General features: G+C 46.3%; 11 non-coding genes across 11 annotated transcripts; all 11 read left to right on the top strand.

Moving 5' to 3' along the window:
- Positions 1-477: 477 nt before the first annotated feature.
- LOC142269205 (U2 spliceosomal RNA) lies at positions 478-667 on the top strand. The gene has a single exon (XR_012734737.1). It is a non-coding gene; the product is annotated as a U2 spliceosomal RNA (small nuclear RNA).
- A 1,389-nt stretch (positions 668-2,056) lies between these two features.
- Positions 2,057-2,249, top strand: LOC142269209 (U2 spliceosomal RNA). The gene has a single exon (XR_012734740.1). It is a non-coding gene; the product is annotated as a U2 spliceosomal RNA (small nuclear RNA).
- Positions 2,250-3,639: 1,390 nt separating this feature from the next.
- LOC142269242 (U2 spliceosomal RNA) lies at positions 3,640-3,830 on the top strand. The gene has a single exon (XR_012734767.1). It is a non-coding gene; the product is annotated as a U2 spliceosomal RNA (small nuclear RNA).
- Positions 3,831-5,217: 1,387 nt separating this feature from the next.
- LOC142269239 (U2 spliceosomal RNA) lies at positions 5,218-5,408 on the top strand. The gene has a single exon (XR_012734765.1). It is a non-coding gene; the product is annotated as a U2 spliceosomal RNA (small nuclear RNA).
- Positions 5,409-6,795: 1,387 nt separating this feature from the next.
- Positions 6,796-6,986, top strand: LOC142269238 (U2 spliceosomal RNA). Its single transcript, XR_012734764.1, has one exon. It is a non-coding gene; the product is annotated as a U2 spliceosomal RNA (small nuclear RNA).
- Positions 6,987-8,373: 1,387 nt separating this feature from the next.
- LOC142269237 (U2 spliceosomal RNA) lies at positions 8,374-8,564 on the top strand. The gene has a single exon (XR_012734763.1). It is a non-coding gene; the product is annotated as a U2 spliceosomal RNA (small nuclear RNA).
- A 1,387-nt stretch (positions 8,565-9,951) lies between these two features.
- Positions 9,952-10,142, top strand: LOC142269236 (U2 spliceosomal RNA). The gene has a single exon (XR_012734762.1). It is a non-coding gene; the product is annotated as a U2 spliceosomal RNA (small nuclear RNA).
- A 1,387-nt stretch (positions 10,143-11,529) lies between these two features.
- Positions 11,530-11,720, top strand: LOC142269235 (U2 spliceosomal RNA). Its single transcript, XR_012734761.1, has one exon. It is a non-coding gene; the product is annotated as a U2 spliceosomal RNA (small nuclear RNA).
- A 1,387-nt stretch (positions 11,721-13,107) lies between these two features.
- LOC142269234 (U2 spliceosomal RNA) lies at positions 13,108-13,298 on the top strand. The gene has a single exon (XR_012734760.1). It is a non-coding gene; the product is annotated as a U2 spliceosomal RNA (small nuclear RNA).
- A 1,387-nt stretch (positions 13,299-14,685) lies between these two features.
- Positions 14,686-14,876, top strand: LOC142269233 (U2 spliceosomal RNA). Its single transcript, XR_012734759.1, has one exon. It is a non-coding gene; the product is annotated as a U2 spliceosomal RNA (small nuclear RNA).
- Positions 14,877-16,263: 1,387 nt separating this feature from the next.
- On the top strand, positions 16,264-16,454 carry LOC142269232 (U2 spliceosomal RNA). The gene has a single exon (XR_012734758.1). It is a non-coding gene; the product is annotated as a U2 spliceosomal RNA (small nuclear RNA).
- Positions 16,455-17,331: the final 877 nt, after the last annotated feature.

Genomic DNA, 17,331 nt, shown 5'->3' with positions numbered 1-17,331 from the left:
AGGAGGGGGCAATCTCTTTTTTCCCGGGTGGTAGGGGGATGACAGGAGAAGGGAAGCGGGGTGGTGAGAAAGGTACAGAGGGCAGGGTTTGGGGGCTGGGAAGGAAAGGGAAAAGGATTAGGGTTTGGGGATGATGAAAGGGCTTTCTACGGGTAAGGATGGCAAAGGGTGGCAGTGACGGAAAGTCAGGCAACCTGTCCTGTCCGTCTTTTTGTATCGTGAATTGGAAAGAACTGCAAGGGGGAGGGGAGTTGCTTGCGCCCTAAAGGAGGAGTTATTCAGATCATTTGCAGTGGGCGGCGGCTGCAAACGCACCATTCTTCTTGTTTTGGCTCTGCAAAGCAGCCTTTTCAAGGGTGTTGGCTTGGGTGACAAAATGTCTTGTGTAGGCGTGGGTTTGTCTCCCTCTCGCTCTCTCTCCCTAAGATGTGTCCGGCATAGGCCAGGGTGCCACTCGAGGCCCAACCAATTCTGGTTATCGCTTCTCGGCCTTTTGGCTAAGATCAAGTGTAGTATCTGTTCTTATCAGTTTAATATCTGATACGTCCCCTATCTGGGGACCATATATTAAATGGATTTTTAGAACAGGGAGATGGAAAAAGAGCTTGCTCTGTCCACTCCACGCATTGACCTGGTATTGCAGTACCTCCAGGACGGTGCACCCCTTCTTAACCCAGTTTCCAAAAGCAGAACTCAATTCACCTGATTCATATTAGCCCGATTTAATGAATTGGAAGAAAGCATACGTCTCATATGCACCTCAATTTGCGCCAATTCACTTTTCACACTTCCTCCTTTTGTTTTTTATCTTTCACACTTTTGACTTTCTTTATTCATCCAAATAGCAAACTCATCACCACTCAACCTGACCAACTCGGCTATGTCCCCGTGCTGCAGTTCTCTGTCTTATCTAGATCATTTGCAATTGAATGAATAGATCCCTTTTGGACAAAGTGGATTCACCTGCTGCTGCAGTGACCACAGGTGTGATAACATCTAGAATTGGCATCTGGTGCGATCTCTCGCTTCCACTCCAAAGAAAGTTACCTGTTTATTCCTATCATGCATTGGTTTTTGGGGTTTTCTTTGAGTAATGATGATCTCTTAGTAGTCTGTTGGCGCCCTCTCCTGGAGGAATAGTTGCTTGCTCTTGGACATTCTAAAGAGAGGTCATGATAGACATTGAGCTTCTGAGCTCAATTGGGGAAAGTCATGGGGTGATGAATGTTTGCAACCTACTGCGAAGCCTCATACCGCAATATAAGGAACGTCAAATACTAAGAAGGGCGGCCTATGAAAGAATTACTACTTTCAATAAGTACACTTAAACGGCTAATTGGGAATAGAAAAACTGTAAAAAGCCCTCTGAGAAAGCCCCCCCTCTAACCTTTGATAGTAAGCTTTTCTGTAGTCTGCCTGTTGATGTATTTTCCGTTTGAACTGTGCACAACATGAAGAGACGGAACACTGGCGGCTTGTCACAATGCCCCCCGATGACATCACAATAGCGCTGCTGCCTAGAAAACAAGCTGCGCAGAAGAAGTTGTTCTTTGGGTGGGAGGGTGGGCTAGTGGAAGGAGGGGGCAATCTCTTTTTTTCCCGGGTGGTAGGGGGATGACAGGAGAAGGGAAGCGGGGGTGGTGAGAAAGGTACAGAGGGCAGGGGTTTGGGGGCTGGGAAGGAAAGGGAAAAGATTAGGGTTTGGGGATGATGAAAGGGCTTTCTACGGGTAAGGATGGCAAAGGGTGGCAGTGACGGAAAGTCAGGCAACCTGTCCTGTCCGTCTTTTTGTTATCGTGAATTGGAAAGACTGCAAGGGGGAGGGGAGTTGCTTGCGCCCTAAAGGAGGAGTTATTCAGATTCATTGCAGTGGGCGGCGGCTGCAAAACGCACCATTCTTCTTGTTTTGGCTCTGCAAAGCAGCCTTTTTCAAGGGTTGGCTTGGGTGACAAAATGTCCTTGTGTAGGCGTGGGTTTGTCTCCCTCTCGCTCTCTCTCCCTAAGATGTGTCCGGCATAGGCCAGGGTGCCACTCGAGGCCCAAACCAATTCTGGTTATCGCTTCTCGGCCTTTTGGCTAAGATCAAGTGTAGTATCTGTTCTTATCAGTTTAATATCTGATACGTCCCCTATCTGGGGACCATATATTAAATGGATTTTTTAGAACAGGGAGATGGAAAAAAGAGCTTGCTCTGTCCACTCCACGCATTGACCTGGTATTGCAGTACCTCCAGGAACGGTGCACCCCTTCTTAACCCAGTTTCCAAAAGCAGAACTCAATTCACCTGATTCATATTAGCCCGATTTAATGAATTGGAAGAAAGCATACGTCTTCATATGCACCTCAATTTGGCCCATTCACTTTTCACACTTCCTCCTTTTGTTTTTATCTTTCACACTTTTGACTTTCTTTATTCATCCAAATAGCAAACTCATCACCACTCAACCTGACCAACTCGGCTATGTCCCCGTGCTGCAGTTCTCTGTCTTATCTAGATCATTTGCAATTGAATGGAATAGATCCCTTTTGGACAAAGTGGATTCACCTGCTGCTGCAGTGACCACAGGTGTGATAACATCTAGAATTGGCATCTGGTGCGATCTCTCCGCTTCCACTCCAAAGAAAGTTACCTGTTTATTCCTATCATGCATTGGTTTTTGGGTTTTCTTTGAGTAATGATGATCTCTTTAGTAGTCTGTTGGCGCCCCTCTCCTGGAGGAATAGTTTGCTTGCTCTTGGACATTCTAAAAGAGAGGTCATGATAGACATTGAGCTTCTGAGCTCAATTGGGGAAAGTCATGGGTGATGAATGTTTGCAACCTACTGCGAAGCCTCATACCGCAATATAAGGAACGTCAAATACTAAGAAAGGGCGGGCCTATGAAAGAATTACTACTTTCAATAAGTACACTTAAACGGCTAATTGGAATAGAAAAACTGTAAAAAGCCCTCTGAGAAAGCCCCCCTCTCTAACCTTTGATAGTAAGCTTTTCTGTAGTCTGCCTGTTGATGTATTTTCCGTTTGAACTTGTGCACAACATGAAGAGACGGAACACTGGCGGCTTGTCACAATGCCCCCGATGACATCACAATAGCGCTGCTGCCTAGAAAACAAGCTGCGCAGAAGAAGTTGTTCTTTGGGTGGGAGGGTGGGGGCTAGTGGAAGGAGGGGGCAATCTCTTTTTTTCCCGGGTGGTAGGGGGATGACAGGAGAAGGGAAGCGGGTGGTGAGAAAGGTACAGAGGGCAGGGTTTGGGGGCTGGGAAGGAAAGGGAAAAGATTAGGGTTTGGGGATGATGAAAGGGCTTTCTACGGGTAAGGATGGCAAAGGGTGGCAGTGACGGAAAGTCAGGCAACCTGTCCTGTCCGTCTTTTTGTATCGTGAATTGGAAAGACTGCAAGGGGGAGGGGAGTTGCTTGCGCCCTAAAGGAGGAGTTATTCAGATTCATTGCAGTGGGCGGCGGCTGCAAAACGCACCATTCTTCTTGTTTTGGCTCTGCAAAGCAGCCTTTTCAAGGGTTGGCTTGGGTGACAAAATGTCTTGTGTAGGCGTGGGTTTGTCTCCCTCTCGCTCTCTCTCCCTAAGATGTGTCCGGCATAGGCCAGGGTGCCACTCGAGGCCCAAACCAATTCTGGTTATCGCTTCTCGGCCTTTTGGCTAAGATCAAGTGTAGTATCTGTTCTTATCAGTTTAATATCTGATACGTCCCCTATCTGGGGACCATATATTAAATGGATTTTTAGAACAGGGAGATGGAAAAAGAGCTTGCTCTGTCCACTCCACGCATTGACCTGGTATTGCAGTACCTCCAGGAACGGTGCACCCCTTCTTAACCCAGTTTCCAAAAGCAGAACTCAATTCACCTGATTCATATTAGCCCGATTTAATGAATTGGAAGAAAGCATACGTCTTCATATGCACCTCAATTTGGCCCATTCACTTTTCACACTTCCTCCTTTTGTTTTTTATCTTTCACACTTTTGACTTTCTTTATTCATCCAAATAGCAAACTCATCACCACTCAACCTGACCAACTCGGCTATGTCCCCGTGCTGCAGTTCTCTGTCTTATCTAGATCATTTGCAATTGAATGGAATAGATCCCTTTTGGACAAAGTGGATTCACCTGCTGCTGCAGTGACCACAGGTGTGATAACATCTAGAATTGGCATCTGGTGCGATCTCTCCGCTTCCACTCCAAAGAAAGTTACCTGTTTATTCCTATCATGCATTGGTTTTTGGGGTTTTCTTTGAGTAATGATGATCTCTTTAGTAGTCTGTTGGCGCCCTCTCCTGGAGGAATAGTTTGCTTGCTCTTGGACATTCTAAAAGAGAGGTCATGATAGACATTGAGCTTCTGAGCTCAATTGGGGAAAGTCATGGGTGATGAATGTTTGCAACCTACTGCGAAGCCTCATACCGCAATATAAGGAACGTCAAATACTAAGAAAGGGCGGCCTATGAAAGAATTACTACTTTCAATAAGTACACTTAAACGGCTAATTGGGAATAGAAAAACTGTAAAAAGCCCTCTGAGAAAGCCCCCCTCTAACCTTTGATAGTAAGCTTTTCTGTAGTCTGCCTGTTGATGTATTTTCCGTTTGAACTGTGCACAACATGAAGAGACGGAACACTGGCGGCTTGTCACAATGCCCCCCGATGACATCACAATAGCGCTGCTGCCTAGAAAACAAGCTGCGCAGAAGAAGTTGTTCTTTGGGTGGGAGGGTGGGCTAGTGGAAGGAGGGGGCAATCTCTTTTTTTCCGCGGTGGTAGGGGGATGACAGGAGAAGGGAAGCGGGTGGTGAGAAAGGTACAGAGGGCAGGGTTTGGGGGCTGGGAAGGAAAGGGAAAAGATTAGGGTTTGGGGATGATGAAAGGGCTTTCTACGGGTAAGGATGGCAAAGGGTGGCAGTGACGGAAAGTCAGGCAACCTGTCCTGTCCGTCTTTTTGTATCGTGAATTGGAAAGACTGCAAGGGGGAGGGGAGTTGCTTGCGCCCTAAAGGAGGAGTTATTCAGATTCATTGCAGTGGGCGGCGGCTGCAAAACGCACCATTCTTCTTGTTTTGGCTCTGCAAAGCAGCCTTTTCAAGGGTTGGCTTGGGTGACAAAATGTCTTGTGTAGGCGTGGGTTTGTCTCCCTCTCGCTCTCTCTCCCTAAGATGTGTCCGGCATAGGCCAGGGTGCCACTCGAGGCCCAAACCAATTCTGGTTATCGCTTCTCGGCCTTTTGGCTAAGATCAAGTGTAGTATCTGTTCTTATCAGTTTAATATCTGATACGTCCCCTATCTGGGGACCATATATTAAATGGATTTTTAGAACAGGGAGATGGAAAAAGAGCTTGCTCTGTCCACTCCACGCATTGACCTGGTATTGCAGTACCTCCAGGAACGGTGCACCCCTTCTTAACCCAGTTTCCAAAAGCAGAACTCAATTCACCTGATTCATATTAGCCCGATTTAATGAATTGGAAGAAAGCATACGTCTTCATATGCACCTCAATTTGGCCCATTCACTTTTCACACTTCCTCCTTTTGTTTTTTATCTTTCACACTTTTGACTTTCTTTATTCATCCAAATAGCAAACTCATCACCACTCAACCTGACCAACTCGGCTATGTCCCCGTGCTGCAGTTCTCTGTCTTATCTAGATCATTTGCAATTGAATGGAATAGATCCCTTTTGGACAAAGTGGATTCACCTGCTGCTGCAGTGACCACAGGTGTGATAACATCTAGAATTGGCATCTGGTGCGATCTCTCCGCTTCCACTCCAAAGAAAGTTACCTGTTTATTCCTATCATGCATTGGTTTTTGGGGTTTTCTTTGAGTAATGATGATCTCTTTAGTAGTCTGTTGGCGCCCTCTCCTGGAGGAATAGTTTGCTTGCTCTTGGACATTCTAAAAGAGAGGTCATGATAGACATTGAGCTTCTGAGCTCAATTGGGGAAAGTCATGGGTGATGAATGTTTGCAACCTACTGCGAAGCCTCATACCGCAATATAAGGAACGTCAAATACTAAGAAAGGGCGGCCTATGAAAGAATTACTACTTTCAATAAGTACACTTAAACGGCTAATTGGGAATAGAAAAACTGTAAAAAGCCCTCTGAGAAAGCCCCCCTCTAACCTTTGATAGTAAGCTTTTCTGTAGTCTGCCTGTTGATGTATTTTCCGTTTGAACTGTGCACAACATGAAGAGACGGAACACTGGCGGCTTGTCACAATGCCCCCCGATGACATCACAATAGCGCTGCTGCCTAGAAAACAAGCTGCGCAGAAGAAGTTGTTCTTTGGGTGGGAGGGTGGGCTAGTGGAAGGAGGGGGCAATCTCTTTTTTTCCCGGGTGGTAGGGGGATGACAGGAGAAGGGAAGCGGGTGGTGAGAAAGGTACAGAGGGCAGGGTTTGGGGGCTGGGAAGGAAAGGGAAAAGATTAGGGTTTGGGGATGATGAAAGGGCTTTCTACGGGTAAGGATGGCAAAGGGTGGCAGTGACGGAAAGTCAGGCAACCTGTCCTGTCCGTCTTTTTGTATCGTGAATTGGAAAGACTGCAAGGGGGAGGGGAGTTGCTTGCGCCCTAAAGGAGGAGTTATTCAGATTCATTGCAGTGGGCGGCGGCTGCAAAACGCACCATTCTTCTTGTTTTGGCTCTGCAAAGCAGCCTTTTCAAGGGTTGGCTTGGGTGACAAAATGTCTTGTGTAGGCGTGGGTTTGTCTCCCTCTCGCTCTCTCTCCCTAAGATGTGTCCGGCATAGGCCAGGGTGCCACTCGAGGCCCAAACCAATTCTGGTTATCGCTTCTCGGCCTTTTGGCTAAGATCAAGTGTAGTATCTGTTCTTATCAGTTTAATATCTGATACGTCCCCTATCTGGGGACCATATATTAAATGGATTTTTAGAACAGGGAGATGGAAAAAGAGCTTGCTCTGTCCACTCCACGCATTGACCTGGTATTGCAGTACCTCCAGGAACGGTGCACCCCTTCTTAACCCAGTTTCCAAAAGCAGAACTCAATTCACCTGATTCATATTAGCCCGATTTAATGAATTGGAAGAAAGCATACGTCTTCATATGCACCTCAATTTGGCCCATTCACTTTTCACACTTCCTCCTTTTGTTTTTTATCTTTCACACTTTTGACTTTCTTTATTCATCCAAATAGCAAACTCATCACCACTCAACCTGACCAACTCGGCTATGTCCCCGTGCTGCAGTTCTCTGTCTTATCTAGATCATTTGCAATTGAATGGAATAGATCCCTTTTGGACAAAGTGGATTCACCTGCTGCTGCAGTGACCACAGGTGTGATAACATCTAGAATTGGCATCTGGTGCGATCTCTCCGCTTCCACTCCAAAGAAAGTTACCTGTTTATTCCTATCATGCATTGGTTTTTGGGGTTTTCTTTGAGTAATGATGATCTCTTTAGTAGTCTGTTGGCGCCCTCTCCTGGAGGAATAGTTTGCTTGCTCTTGGACATTCTAAAAGAGAGGTCATGATAGACATTGAGCTTCTGAGCTCAATTGGGGAAAGTCATGGGTGATGAATGTTTGCAACCTACTGCGAAGCCTCATACCGCAATATAAGGAACGTCAAATACTAAGAAAGGGCGGCCTATGAAAGAATTACTACTTTCAATAAGTACACTTAAACGGCTAATTGGGAATAGAAAAACTGTAAAAAGCCCTCTGAGAAAGCCCCCCTCTAACCTTTGATAGTAAGCTTTTCTGTAGTCTGCCTGTTGATGTATTTTCCGTTTGAACTGTGCACAACATGAAGAGACGGAACACTGGCGGCTTGTCACAATGCCCCCCGATGACATCACAATAGCGCTGCTGCCTAGAAAACAAGCTGCGCAGAAGAAGTTGTTCTTTGGGTGGGAGGGTGGGCTAGTGGAAGGAGGGGGCAATCTCTTTTTTTCCCGGGTGGTAGGGGGATGACAGGAGAAGGGAAGCGGGTGGTGAGAAAGGTACAGAGGGCAGGGTTTGGGGGCTGGGAAGGAAAGGGAAAAGATTAGGGTTTGGGGATGATGAAAGGGCTTTCTACGGGTAAGGATGGCAAAGGGTGGCAGTGACGGAAAGTCAGGCAACCTGTCCTGTCCGTCTTTTTGTATCGTGAATTGGAAAGACTGCAAGGGGGAGGGGAGTTGCTTGCGCCCTAAAGGAGGAGTTATTCAGATTCATTGCAGTGGGCGGCGGCTGCAAAACGCACCATTCTTCTTGTTTTGGCTCTGCAAAGCAGCCTTTTCAAGGGTTGGCTTGGGTGACAAAATGTCTTGTGTAGGCGTGGGTTTGTCTCCCTCTCGCTCTCTCTCCCTAAGATGTGTCCGGCATAGGCCAGGGTGCCACTCGAGGCCCAAACCAATTCTGGTTATCGCTTCTCGGCCTTTTGGCTAAGATCAAGTGTAGTATCTGTTCTTATCAGTTTAATATCTGATACGTCCCCTATCTGGGGACCATATATTAAATGGATTTTTAGAACAGGGAGATGGAAAAAGAGCTTGCTCTGTCCACTCCACGCATTGACCTGGTATTGCAGTACCTCCAGGAACGGTGCACCCCTTCTTAACCCAGTTTCCAAAAGCAGAACTCAATTCACCTGATTCATATTAGCCCGATTTAATGAATTGGAAGAAAGCATACGTCTTCATATGCACCTCAATTTGGCCCATTCACTTTTCACACTTCCTCCTTTTGTTTTTTATCTTTCACACTTTTGACTTTCTTTATTCATCCAAATAGCAAACTCATCACCACTCAACCTGACCAACTCGGCTATGTCCCCGTGCTGCAGTTCTCTGTCTTATCTAGATCATTTGCAATTGAATGGAATAGATCCCTTTTGGACAAAGTGGATTCACCTGCTGCTGCAGTGACCACAGGTGTGATAACATCTAGAATTGGCATCTGGTGCGATCTCTCCGCTTCCACTCCAAAGAAAGTTACCTGTTTATTCCTATCATGCATTGGTTTTTGGGGTTTTCTTTGAGTAATGATGATCTCTTTAGTAGTCTGTTGGCGCCCTCTCCTGGAGGAATAGTTTGCTTGCTCTTGGACATTCTAAAAGAGAGGTCATGATAGACATTGAGCTTCTGAGCTCAATTGGGGAAAGTCATGGGTGATGAATGTTTGCAACCTACTGCGAAGCCTCATACCGCAATATAAGGAACGTCAAATACTAAGAAAGGGCGGCCTATGAAAGAATTACTACTTTCAATAAGTACACTTAAACGGCTAATTGGGAATAGAAAAACTGTAAAAAGCCCTCTGAGAAAGCCCCCCTCTAACCTTTGATAGTAAGCTTTTCTGTAGTCTGCCTGTTGATGTATTTTCCGTTTGAACTGTGCACAACATGAAGAGACGGAACACTGGCGGCTTGTCACAATGCCCCCCGATGACATCACAATAGCGCTGCTGCCTAGAAAACAAGCTGCGCAGAAGAAGTTGTTCTTTGGGTGGGAGGGTGGGCTAGTGGAAGGAGGGGGCAATCTCTTTTTTTCCCGGGTGGTAGGGGGATGACAGGAGAAGGGAAGCGGGTGGTGAGAAAGGTACAGAGGGCAGGGTTTGGGGGCTGGGAAGGAAAGGGAAAAGATTAGGGTTTGGGGATGATGAAAGGGCTTTCTACGGGTAAGGATGGCAAAGGGTGGCAGTGACGGAAAGTCAGGCAACCTGTCCTGTCCGTCTTTTTGTATCGTGAATTGGAAAGACTGCAAGGGGGAGGGGAGTTGCTTGCGCCCTAAAGGAGGAGTTATTCAGATTCATTGCAGTGGGCGGCGGCTGCAAAACGCACCATTCTTCTTGTTTTGGCTCTGCAAAGCAGCCTTTTCAAGGGTTGGCTTGGGTGACAAAATGTCTTGTGTAGGCGTGGGTTTGTCTCCCTCTCGCTCTCTCTCCCTAAGATGTGTCCGGCATAGGCCAGGGTGCCACTCGAGGCCCAAACCAATTCTGGTTATCGCTTCTCGGCCTTTTGGCTAAGATCAAGTGTAGTATCTGTTCTTATCAGTTTAATATCTGATACGTCCCCTATCTGGGGACCATATATTAAATGGATTTTTAGAACAGGGAGATGGAAAAAGAGCTTGCTCTGTCCACTCCACGCATTGACCTGGTATTGCAGTACCTCCAGGAACGGTGCACCCCTTCTTAACCCAGTTTCCAAAAGCAGAACTCAATTCACCTGATTCATATTAGCCCGATTTAATGAATTGGAAGAAAGCATACGTCTTCATATGCACCTCAATTTGGCCCATTCACTTTTCACACTTCCTCCTTTTGTTTTTTATCTTTCACACTTTTGACTTTCTTTATTCATCCAAATAGCAAACTCATCACCACTCAACCTGACCAACTCGGCTATGTCCCCGTGCTGCAGTTCTCTGTCTTATCTAGATCATTTGCAATTGAATGGAATAGATCCCTTTTGGACAAAGTGGATTCACCTGCTGCTGCAGTGACCACAGGTGTGATAACATCTAGAATTGGCATCTGGTGCGATCTCTCCGCTTCCACTCCAAAGAAAGTTACCTGTTTATTCCTATCATGCATTGGTTTTTGGGGTTTTCTTTGAGTAATGATGATCTCTTTAGTAGTCTGTTGGCGCCCTCTCCTGGAGGAATAGTTTGCTTGCTCTTGGACATTCTAAAAGAGAGGTCATGATAGACATTGAGCTTCTGAGCTCAATTGGGGAAAGTCATGGGTGATGAATGTTTGCAACCTACTGCGAAGCCTCATACCGCAATATAAGGAACGTCAAATACTAAGAAAGGGCGGCCTATGAAAGAATTACTACTTTCAATAAGTACACTTAAACGGCTAATTGGGAATAGAAAAACTGTAAAAAGCCCTCTGAGAAAGCCCCCCTCTAACCTTTGATAGTAAGCTTTTCTGTAGTCTGCCTGTTGATGTATTTTCCGTTTGAACTGTGCACAACATGAAGAGACGGAACACTGGCGGCTTGTCACAATGCCCCCCGATGACATCACAATAGCGCTGCTGCCTAGAAAACAAGCTGCGCAGAAGAAGTTGTTCTTTGGGTGGGAGGGTGGGCTAGTGGAAGGAGGGGGCAATCTCTTTTTTTCCCGGGTGGTAGGGGGATGACAGGAGAAGGGAAGCGGGTGGTGAGAAAGGTACAGAGGGCAGGGTTTGGGGGCTGGGAAGGAAAGGGAAAAGATTAGGGTTTGGGGATGATGAAAGGGCTTTCTACGGGTAAGGATGGCAAAGGGTGGCAGTGACGGAAAGTCAGGCAACCTGTCCTGTCCGTCTTTTTGTATCGTGAATTGGAAAGACTGCAAGGGGGAGGGGAGTTGCTTGCGCCCTAAAGGAGGAGTTATTCAGATTCATTGCAGTGGGCGGCGGCTGCAAAACGCACCATTCTTCTTGTTTTGGCTCTGCAAAGCAGCCTTTTCAAGGGTTGGCTTGGGTGACAAAATGTCTTGTGTAGGCGTGGGTTTGTCTCCCTCTCGCTCTCTCTCCCTAAGATGTGTCCGGCATAGGCCAGGGTGCCACTCGAGGCCCAAACCAATTCTGGTTATCGCTTCTCGGCCTTTTGGCTAAGATCAAGTGTAGTATCTGTTCTTATCAGTTTAATATCTGATACGTCCCCTATCTGGGGACCATATATTAAATGGATTTTTAGAACAGGGAGATGGAAAAAGAGCTTGCTCTGTCCACTCCACGCATTGACCTGGTATTGCAGTACCTCCAGGAACGGTGCACCCCTTCTTAACCCAGTTTCCAAAAGCAGAACTCAATTCACCTGATTCATATTAGCCCGATTTAATGAATTGGAAGAAAGCATACGTCTTCATATGCACCTCAATTTGGCCCATTCACTTTTCACACTTCCTCCTTTTGTTTTTTATCTTTCACACTTTTGACTTTCTTTATTCATCCAAATAGCAAACTCATCACCACTCAACCTGACCAACTCGGCTATGTCCCCGTGCTGCAGTTCTCTGTCTTATCTAGATCATTTGCAATTGAATGGAATAGATCCCTTTTGGACAAAGTGGATTCACCTGCTGCTGCAGTGACCACAGGTGTGATAACATCTAGAATTGGCATCTGGTGCGATCTCTCCGCTTCCACTCCAAAGAAAGTTACCTGTTTATTCCTATCATGCATTGGTTTTTGGGGTTTTCTTTGAGTAATGATGATCTCTTTAGTAGTCTGTTGGCGCCCTCTCCTGGAGGAATAGTTTGCTTGCTCTTGGACATTCTAAAAGAGAGGTCATGATAGACATTGAGCTTCTGAGCTCAATTGGGGAAAGTCATGGGTGATGAATGTTTGCAACCTACTGCGAAGCCTCATACCGCAATATAAGGAACGTCAAATACTAAGAAAGGGCGGCCTATGAAAGAATTACTACTTTCAATAAGTACACTTAAACGGCTAATTGGGAATAGAAAAACTGTAAAAAGCCCTCTGAGAAAGCCCCCCTCTAACCTTTGATAGTAAGCTTTTCTGTAGTCTGCCTGTTGATGTATTTTCCGTTTGAACTGTGCACAACATGAAGAGACGGAACACTGGCGGCTTGTCACAATGCCCCCCGATGACATCACAATAGCGCTGCTGCCTAGAAAACAAGCTGCGCAGAAGAAGTTGTTCTTTGGGTGGGAGGGTGGGCTAGTGGAAGGAGGGGGCAATCTCTTTTTTTCCCGGGTGGTAGGGGGATGACAGGAGAAGGGAAGCGGGTGGTGAGAAAGGTACAGAGGGCAGGGTTTGGGGGCTGGGAAGGAAAGGGAAAAGATTAGGGTTTGGGGATGATGAAAGGGCTTTCTACGGGTAAGGATGGCAAAGGGTGGCAGTGACGGAAAGTCAGGCAACCTGTCCTGTCCGTCTTTTTGTATCGTGAATTGGAAAGACTGCAAGGGGGAGGGGAGTTGCTTGCGCCCTAAAGGAGGAGTTATTCAGATTCATTGCAGTGGGCGGCGGCTGCAAAACGCACCATTCTTCTTGTTTTGGCTCTGCAAAGCAGCCTTTTCAAGGGTTGGCTTGGGTGACAAAATGTCTTGTGTAGGCGTGGGTTTGTCTCCCTCTCGCTCTCTCTCCCTAAGATGTGTCCGGCATAGGCCAGGGTGCCACTCGAGGCCCAAACCAATTCTGGTTATCGCTTCTCGGCCTTTTGGCTAAGATCAAGTGTAGTATCTGTTCTTATCAGTTTAATATCTGATACGTCCCCTATCTGGGGACCATATATTAAATGGATTTTTAGAACAGGGAGATGGAAAAAGAGCTTGCTCTGTCCACTCCACGCATTGACCTGGTATTGCAGTACCTCCAGGAACGGTGCACCCCTTCTTAACCCAGTTTCCAAAAGCAGAACTCAATTCACCTGATTCATATTAGCCCGATTTAATGAATTGGAAGAAAGCATACGTCTTCATATGCACCTCAATTTGGCCCATTCACTTTTCACACTTCCTCCTTTTGTTTTTTATCTTTCACACTTTTGACTTTCTTTATTCATCCAAATAGCAAACTCATCACCACTCAACCTGACCAACTCGGCTATGTCCCCGTGCTGCAGTTCTCTGTCTTATCTAGATCATTTGCAATTGAATGGAATAGATCCCTTTTGGACAAAGTGGATTCACCTGCTGCTGCAGTGACCACAGGTGTGATAACATCTAGAATTGGCATCTGGTGCGATCTCTCCGCTTCCACTCCAAAGAAAGTTACCTGTTTATTCCTATCATGCATTGGTTTTTGGGGTTTTCTTTGAGTAATGATGATCTCTTTAGTAGTCTGTTGGCGCCCTCTCCTGGAGGAATAGTTTGCTTGCTCTTGGACATTCTAAAAGAGAGGTCATGATAGACATTGAGCTTCTGAGCTCAATTGGGGAAAGTCATGGGTGATGAATGTTTGCAACCTACTGCGAAGCCTCATACCGCAATATAAGGAACGTCAAATACTAAGAAAGGGCGGCCTATGAAAGAATTACTACTTTCAATAAGTACACTTAAACGGCTAATTGGGAATAGAAAAACTGTAAAAAGCCCTCTGAGAAAGCCCCCCTCTAACCTTTGATAGTAAGCTTTTCTGTAGTCTGCCTGTTGATGTATTTTCCGTTTGAACTGTGCACAACATGAAGAGACGGAACACTGGCGGCTTGTCACAATGCCCCCCGATGACATCACAATAGCGCTGCTGCCTAGAAAACAAGCTGCGCAGAAGAAGTTGTTCTTTGGGTGGGAGGGTGGGCTAGTGGAAGGAGGGGGCAATCTCTTTTTTTCCCGGGTGGTAGGGGGATGACAGGAGAAGGGAAGCGGGTGGTGAGAAAGGTACAGAGGGCAGGGTTTGGGGGCTGGGAAGGAAAGGGAAAAGATTAGGGTTTGGGGATGATGAAAGGGCTTTCTACGGGTAAGGATGGCAAAGGGTGGCAGTGACGGAAAGTCAGGCAACCTGTCCTGTCCGTCTTTTTGTATCGTGAATTGGAAAGACTGCAAGGGGGAGGGGAGTTGCTTGCGCCCTAAAGGAGGAGTTATTCAGATTCATTGCAGTGGGCGGCGGCTGCAAAACGCACCATTCTTCTTGTTTTGGCTCTGCAAAGCAGCCTTTTCAAGGGTTGGCTTGGGTGACAAAATGTCTTGTGTAGGCGTGGGTTTGTCTCCCTCTCGCTCTCTCTCCCTAAGATGTGTCCGGCATAGGCCAGGGTGCCACTCGAGGCCCAAACCAATTCTGGTTATCGCTTCTCGGCCTTTTGGCTAAGATCAAGTGTAGTATCTGTTCTTATCAGTTTAATATCTGATACGTCCCCTATCTGGGGACCATATATTAAATGGATTTTTAGAACAGGGAGATGGAAAAAGAGCTTGCTCTGTCCACTCCACGCATTGACCTGGTATTGCAGTACCTCCAGGAACGGTGCACCCCTTCTTAACCCAGTTTCCAAAAGCAGAACTCAATTCACCTGATTCATATTAGCCCGATTTAATGAATTGGAAGAAAGCATACGTCTTCATATGCACCTCAATTTGGCCCATTCACTTTTCACACTTCCTCCTTTTGTTTTTTATCTTTCACACTTTTGACTTTCTTTATTCATCCAAATAGCAAACTCATCACCACTCAACCTGACCAACTCGGCTATGTCCCCGTGCTGCAGTTCTCTGTCTTATCTAGATCATTTGCAATTGAATGGAATAGATCCCTTTTGGACAAAGTGGATTCACCTGCTGCTGCAGTGACCACAGGTGTGATAACATCTAGAATTGGCATCTGGTGCGATCTCTCCGCTTCCACTCCAAAGAAAGTTACCTGTTTATTCCTATCATGCATTGGTTTTTGGGGTTTTCTTTGAGTAATGATGATCTCTTTAGTAGTCTGTTGGCGCCCTCTCCTGGAGGAATAGTTTGCTTGCTCTTGGACATTCTAAAAGAGAGGTCATGATAGACATTGAGCTTCTGAGCTCAATTGGGGAAAGTCATGGGTGATGAATGTTTGCAACCTACTGCGAAGCCTCATACCGCAATATAAGGAACGTCAAATACTAAGAAAGGGCGGCCTATGAAAGAATTACTACTTTCAATAAGTACACTTAAACGGCTAATTGGGAATAGAAAAACTGTAAAAAGCCCTCTGAGAAAGCCCCCCTCTAACCTTTGATAGTAAGCTTTTCTGTAGTCTGCCTGTTGATGTATTTTCCGTTTGAACTGTGCACAACATGAAGAGACGGAACACTGGCGGCTTGTCACAATGCCCCCCGATGACATCACAATAGCGCTGCTGCCTAGAAAACAAGCTGCGCAGAAGAAGTTGTTCTTTGGGTGGGAGGGTGGGCTAGTGGAAGGAGGGGGCAATCTCTTTTTTTCCCGGGTGGTAGGGGGATGACAGGAGAAGGGAAGCGGGTGGTGAGAAAGGTACAGAGGGCAGGGTTTGGGGGCTGGGAAGGAAAGGGAAAAGATTAGGGTTTGGGGATGATGAAAGGGCTTTCTACGGGTAAGGATGGCAAAGGGTGGCAGTGACGGAAAGTCAGGCAACCTGTCCTGTCCGTCTTTTTGTATCGTGAATTGGAAAGACTGCAAGGGGGAGGGGAGTTGCTTGCGCCCTAAAGGAGGAGTTATTCAGATTCATTGCAGTGGGCGGCGGCTGCAAAACGCACCATTCTTCTTGTTTTGGCTCTGCAAAGCAGCCTTTTCAAGGGTTGGCTTGGGTGACAAAATGTCTTGTGTAGGCGTGGGTTTGTCTCCCTCTCGCTCTCTCTCCCTAAGATGTGTCCGGCATAGGCCAGGGTGCCACTCGAGGCCCAAACCAATTCTGGTTATCGCTTCTCGGCCTTTTGGCTAAGATCAAGTGTAGTATCTGTTCTTATCAGTTTAATATCTGATACGTCCCCTATCTGGGGACCATATATTAAATGGATTTTTAGAACAGGGAGATGGAAAAAGAGCTTGCTCTGTCCACTCCACGCATTGACCTGGTATTGCAGTACCTCCAGGAACGGTGCACCCCTTCTTAACCCAGTTTCCAAAAGCAGAACTCAATTCACCTGATTCATATTAGCCCGATTTAATGAATTGGAAGAAAGCATACGTCTTCATATGCACCTCAATTTGGCCCATTCACTTTTCACACTTCCTCCTTTTGTTTTTTATCTTTCACACTTTTGACTTTCTTTATTCATCCAAATAGCAAACTCATCACCACTCAACCTGACCAACTCGGCTATGTCCCCGTGCTGCAGTTCTCTGTCTTATCTAGATCATTTGCAATTGAATGGAATAGATCCCTTTTGGACAAAGTGGATTCACCTGCTGCTGCAGTGACCACAGGTGTGATAACATCTAGAATTGGCATCTGGTGCGATCTCTCCGCTTCCACTCCAAAGAAAGTTACCTGTTTATTCCTATCATGCATTGGTTTTTGGGGTTTTCTTTGAGTAATGATGATCTCTTTAGTAGTCTGTTGGCGCCCTCTCCTGGAGGAATAGTTTGCTTGCTCTTGGACATTCTAAAAGAGAGGTCATGATAGACATTGAGCTTCTGAGCTCAATTGGGGAAAGTCATGGGTGATGAATGTTTGCAACCTACTGCGAAGCCTCATACCGCAATATAAGGAACGTCAAATACTAAGAAAGGGCGGCCTATGAAAGAATTACTACTTTCAATAAGTACACTTAAACGGCTAATTGGGAATAGAAAAACTGTAAAAAGCCCTCTGAGAAAGCCCCCCTCTAACCTTTGATAGTAAGCTTTTCTGTAGTCTGCCTGTTGATGTATTTTCCGTTTGAACTGTGCACAACATGAAGAGACGGAACACTGGCGGCTTGTCACAATGCCCCCCGATGACATCACAATAGCGCTGCTGCCTAGAAAACAAGCTGCGCAGAAG

Source organism: Anomaloglossus baeobatrachus, unplaced genomic scaffold (assembly GCF_048569485.1).
Source record: "Anomaloglossus baeobatrachus isolate aAnoBae1 unplaced genomic scaffold, aAnoBae1.hap1 Scaffold_3153, whole genome shotgun sequence".
Taxonomy (NCBI): Eukaryota; Metazoa; Chordata; class Amphibia; order Anura; family Aromobatidae; genus Anomaloglossus; species Anomaloglossus baeobatrachus.
This window is presented reverse-complemented; position numbering and strand designations above follow the sequence as displayed.